This window comes from Garra rufa, chromosome 3 (assembly GCF_049309525.1).
Source record: "Garra rufa chromosome 3, GarRuf1.0, whole genome shotgun sequence".
NCBI classification, from domain to species: domain Eukaryota; kingdom Metazoa; phylum Chordata; class Actinopteri; order Cypriniformes; family Cyprinidae; genus Garra; species Garra rufa.
This window is the reverse complement of record NC_133363.1, coordinates 66,801,494-66,807,539: the sequence shown is the minus strand read 5'-3', so window position 1 is coordinate 66,807,539 and position 6,046 is coordinate 66,801,494.

The following is a 6,046-nucleotide window of genomic DNA, read 5'->3' as shown; positions in this document are numbered from 1 at the left end:
TTATTAACTCATTTAAATGACTTAATATTTTTATGTTCTAATAGTGAGCTGATTTTATAGTCATAACCATAAACTACATGTCTTTTTAAAGACTCTGGAGAGAGGAATAGTTTAGTGTGTGGCCCTATTTTTTATTCCTACTAACTGAAAATATCCTGTAGAATCATCACTGAAAAACACTAGGCCTATTTCAGACAACATCTTAGGATGTGAAGGTGGTTGCATGATGCCTTTTAAAGCTGCTTTTGAGTACTTTTTCCACTGTAAAATGTTTCACCATGTAAGCAAATGGCAGATTTTTTCCTGATGATGTTTACCGGCATCTACTGTCACATCTGTGACCACACATTCCCACTGGAATAATGATCAATGAGTTGCTGCACATTTAAGATGTCAGGATGTTGTGTTTGTGTTCATTTGGAGACCACAAGGGGTCACTGTATATTTCCTGTGTTCTCATTCCCTGTTCATGTTTTACACCATGTTCACCAGTGCCTAGTTCGGTAAAGCGTTGATGACGCAGTTCGAGTTCCCGGAAGGGAACGTCTCAGGTTACGAATGTAACCCTGGTTCCCTGAGGGAACGAGACACTGCGTCATGGACCATAATTCCCGCATCCCTACGGCGCTCGCTTCATTCCCTATGAGCTGACGCCGGCATCAAACGCACGTGCTTTATACTTCCTGGTCGCTGACGTCACCGCGCCTGTGACGTCACTCCCGTCGTTTTCATTGGTTGTAGACATGATTCAGAGAGCGGCTCGCCAATGGCGTTCCCCAAAGCGTTGATGACGCAGTGTCTCGTTCCCTCAGGGAACCAGGGTTACATTCGTAACCTGAGACGTTTTGTCATGTCAGTCATTCTTGAGAAGAGGGACAAAATCAGGGTGCAAAATTAAAAAAAAAAAAAACTTTATACTCAGACAAATGAAACTATATTTATGTATCTTATATCTACAGTACTAAGCTACTGGGCTAACCCAACTTTTCTCTTTTTAACAAAATGTGCTTTTTACCTTGGACTGTATAATATAAATTTAACTTTAACAGCATTCAAGATGTTTTTAACATTTCAAAACACATTCTCATGTTAGCAGACAGATTACTCTTTTACATGTGACCAACAATTCCACAAGTATAAAATATAATGAAATATTATCAAAATATTCAACTGACAAAGGCAACAGAACTGACGGAGTTGACACATCTGACAGTGGTGACGAAAACCTGAATTTGTAGTCATTTTAACTATCAAGTACATTGAATCAATCAATTACTGTATTAAAACAACACAACAAACAGTGGGCCCGTTTCAGAAAGGAGGTTAAGTGAGAATTCCTGAAATGAGGGAAACTTTGGGTTTTCCGTTTCAAAATGTGAGGTTTGTCAAACCCGAGAAAGCAGGGTAAGTTAAGCTTGTTTCTAAAAGAGAGGTAACTTATACTCAGTGTCAGTTACTGTAGTAACTTACTCTGTGAACCTAACCAGGTCAGAAGCAGGTTTCTTTCAGTCTCCTTACCCTTTTTAAACCGCAAGCAATGTTTAAATACCTCAATGATTCATTCATTCATGCTGCAAAAATGTTTTTCTTAGTGAGTATTTTGGAATCTAAATTAAGCATGTTTTACTTAAAACATGAAAAATAATTGTAATGCAAATAGAAATAAGATTATTTTTCTTACCCTGTTAGAAATAATAGAAAAAGATAATATGCAAAATAAGAAAAATACACTTACAAGATTAAACAAATACCTTTTGTAATTTTTCTTATGTATAAAATGCATCCTGATTTAAGAATCTTAGATTTTTTTTTTAATTGGAAACAACAAGAAAATAATACTAAATAAGCAAAGCATTTTTTAGATGCATTCATTTATTGCCCATATTTTCATTATGCAGACACTGTCAAAGTGAAAAAAATGTCCTTTTATACATAGGATATTTAATTATTATATAGTATAATATTGTTTAGATTTTGTTGTTGTTGTTGAAATATTCACATCCATATTTATTTGAGCTGTGCCATTTTTAAATGGTAGTCAGAGCACATTAGTACAGCCACTTAATGCAGAGCGGTAAAGAAAGTGTGCCTCGCTCTCATGCTCTTTCAGAGAATTTTTGTGTCGTTGCCTACTGAGCACAAACCCATCGAATATGAAGCTGATTGTTGTATGGAATGGAAGGATGGCAGATGAAATTATAGTTTGAGATATATGCCGTAACCACCACCACAGCTGTTAAATTTACTTGGTCATCTTTATTTCCTATAAATGCACAAATGCAACATTTATTCTTTTTCATGTTGGATTCTTACAATACTTGGTATCTCCTCTTTATCTGTTCTTCATTATTTTGTGAGCCTTCTTGCTGTTGGCTGAGTAGGAGTCAAATGTTAATTTCATTGAGAAATGTAACAGTTTGGATTAGAGAACATTTAATTATTTGAAAAGAGCATTAGACTACGTGGGAAAAGCTGCTGCACATTGAAATAGAAACAAATTTATATTTTTATATTTAATATGACATATTTTAATATGTCAAATATTTGTAAAGTCATGTAGCCTACACCCATGCACCTTTTATGCTTAAAGCTTTACCTGGTTAAATTATGTTTTTATACTTAATGTTTAGCTGCTTTCTTCTTCTTTTCTTTTGCCTGTGGGATACCATGAAAATTAATAGTAGTTCAATAAACGGTAAGTGGTATCTTCAAGTCAAGTCAAGTCAAGTCACCTTTATTTATATAGCGCTTTTAACAATACAGATTGTGTCAAAGCAACTGCACAGTATTTAAACAGAACAATAGTGTGTAAGTAACGCATTATTGTAAACAATCAATTTTCAGTTAAAGGCAGTTCATCAATGAATTCAGTGATATCATCGTCAGTTCAGTTCAAATAGTATACGATATCGCTGGAAAGTGTCCCCAACTAAGCAAGCCAGAGGCGACAGCGGCAAGGAACCAAAACTCCACAGGTGACAGAAATGGAGAAAAAAACCTTGGGAGAAACCAGGCTCAGTCGGGGGACCAGTTCTCCTCTGGCCAGATGAAACCAGCAGTTTGTACCAATGTCTGATTGTAGAGAACTCATCAGGATCCTGTGGTGTAGCGCCGATGGGATGGCCGTCTAGGTTGGCGAGGTCTTTAGTGATGATCCATCTCTGGAGCTCATCTGGTTGACATCCATGGCTATTGAAGTCATCTCCAGGTGGTGATCCATGATCTAAGCTGGGTGCGGACTGGATCCGGGGGACTGCAGTGACCATCTGATGCAGATACAGGCTGGGTCTGGTGGCTACGGTGACCTCGGAATAAGAATGAAACAGACTAATATTAGCGTAGATGCCATTCTTTTTACGATGCAACGACTGCATCATATGTTATGGGAGGTGTTTTCGGTTCCGGCTGACCTAATTAATGCAGCCTAACAATCCTTTAACGGATTTGAGTTATAGGAATGTGTTAATGTTTTATGTGTAAGCCAGGTTAAAGAGATGTGTCTTTAATCTAGATTTAAACTGACAGAGTGTGTCTGCCTCCCGAACAGTGTTAGGTAGATTGTTCCAGAGTTTAGGCGCTAGATAAGAAAATGATCTGCCACCGGCAGTTGATTTTGATATTCTAGGTATTATCAAATTGCCAGAATTTTGAGAATGCAGCGGACGTGAGGCACTATAATGCGATAGAAGCTCGCTCAAGTACTGAGGAGCTAAACCATTGAGGGCTTTATAAGTAATTAGCAAGATTTTAAAATCTATACGATGTTTTATAGGGAGCCAATGCAGTGCTGACAGAACCGGGCTAATATGGTCATACTTTCTAGTTCTACTAAGAACTCTAGCTGCTGCATTTTGGACCAGCTGGAGTTTGTTTATTAAGCGTGCAGAACAACCACCCAATAAAGCATTACAATAATCTATCCTTGAGGTCATGAACGCATGAATTAATGTTTCAGCATTTGACATTGATAGCATAGGTCATAATTTCGATATATTTTTAAGATGGAAAAATGCGGTTTTGCAAATGCTAGAAATGTGGCTTTCAAAGGAGAGATTGCTATCGAATAGGACGCCTAGGTTCCTAATTGATGACGACGAATTTACAGAGCAGCCATCTAGTATTAGACTGTGTTTTAGGTCATTACTTGTGGAGGTTTTAGGTCCAATAATTAACACCTCTGTTTTTTCAGGATTTAACAGTAAGAAGTTATTCGCCATCCAGTTTTTAATATCAGCTATGCATTCTGTTGGTTTTTCGAATTGATATGTTTTGCCGGGCTGCGAAGAAATATAGAGCTGAGTATCATCAGCGTAACAATGAAAGCTAACACCATGTTTCCTGATGATATCTCCCAAGGGAAACATGTAAAGCGTAAAAAGTAATGGCCCTAGTACTGAGCCTTGAGGTACTCCATACTGCACCTGCGATTTAAATGATACCTCTTCATTTATTGCCACAAACTGATGACGGTCTGATAAGTACGTTTCGAACCAAGCCAGTGCACTACCATTAATGCCTACATAATTTTCAAGTCTATTTAAAAGAATGTTGTGGTCAATAATATCAAACGCAGCACTAAGATCCAGTAGCACTAATAGGGAGATGCAACCACGATCGGTTGACAAGAGCAGGTCATTTGTAACTCTAATAAGAGTAGTCTCAGTACTATGATATGGTCTAAAACCTGACTGGAAATCCTCACAGATACCATTTTTCTCTAAGAAGGAGCATAATTGTGAGGATACTACCTTTTCTAGTATCTTTGACAGAAAAGGGAGATTCGAAATTGGTCTGTAGTTAATTAATTCAGTGGGGTCAAGTTGTGTTTTTTTAATGAGTGGCTTAATAACAGCCAGTTTGAAGTTTTCAGGCAGTCTTCCAGTTTTTACCTTTGATATTATAATTATTAATAATTAAATTATTATTTTCTTAATTATTAAGAATTAAAGTTAAGCATTGGCGGGAGCTGTTGCCATGGTGAATCATAAATTCGGAGTTCCATTGATCATGTCTTTTCATAGTCGTGGTCCAAGCGCTAAACTCAGTGTCAACCTACTCAGAGTGGATTGAACTACTTCAGTTCAGCTGTTCTGAAAACCTAAAACTTTCCCATCTCAGGGTAAGGCAATTCAGAGTTCAAGTTTAAACTCAGAGTTGGTTGAACCTCCTTACTGAAACGGGCCCAGTGAGTATGTTATTGTTTATAATGCTTCTAGGTCATTCTGTGTCAACTCAACCAGAGGTCCCCGGCTCAAATTTTTGATTTTGCTAATATTTATTCTGAAGAAAGATAGACATATAGTGATGAAAGACAAAATGTTAAGTGTCATGGATTAATAATTACTGAGTAATCCACTATTTTGTAGAGGGGGGTCAAAATGGCAATTTTCACCTTAGATTCAGAGTCAAGTTACAGGGAGTTAAAAAATTTAAAATGGCAGCATCATTATCTTATTTTTGCACGGAGATTGTCAGTTATATTAGTAAAATATGTTGACTTTAGCAATCTTTGTTGCATTATGTGCCAATGGTGACCATTCAAAAATGAGGAAACAGCACTTTTTTCTTCAAAGTTTGCATGCCTGTAACTCAAGAAGTATTAAAGATATTTTAATGCCCTTTCAGATAATGTGTCTTAACAGAGAACTTGGCATCTTTATTTTTAAAAGTGGCACTTTTTTAAAAGTGCACTGAAATGGTCAAGTTGAGGCATATTACCTTGCTTTCTGTAGTCTGTTCATAAGATTCTATATTTTAATAAGTTTTAGGTATATTTGGGAGAAGGGATTTTGTTCATTTTTACAGCTTCTGAAGCTACCAAGAGCTTAAACATGCAGCATTGTAACATGTTTGGAACAAATCCTGTGCCTCATAGGAAAGTGTGGTTGCTTACGCCACACATTGCATTCACATCTAAGATTTGCCTTATCTATTTATTATTAGAGTTTTTTTTTCTTGTTTATTGTTATAAAATATGAATAATAGTCATAGATCAAGCAGTATCTACTGCTAAAGGGCATATTTGGCAGAATCACTGATAGTACCT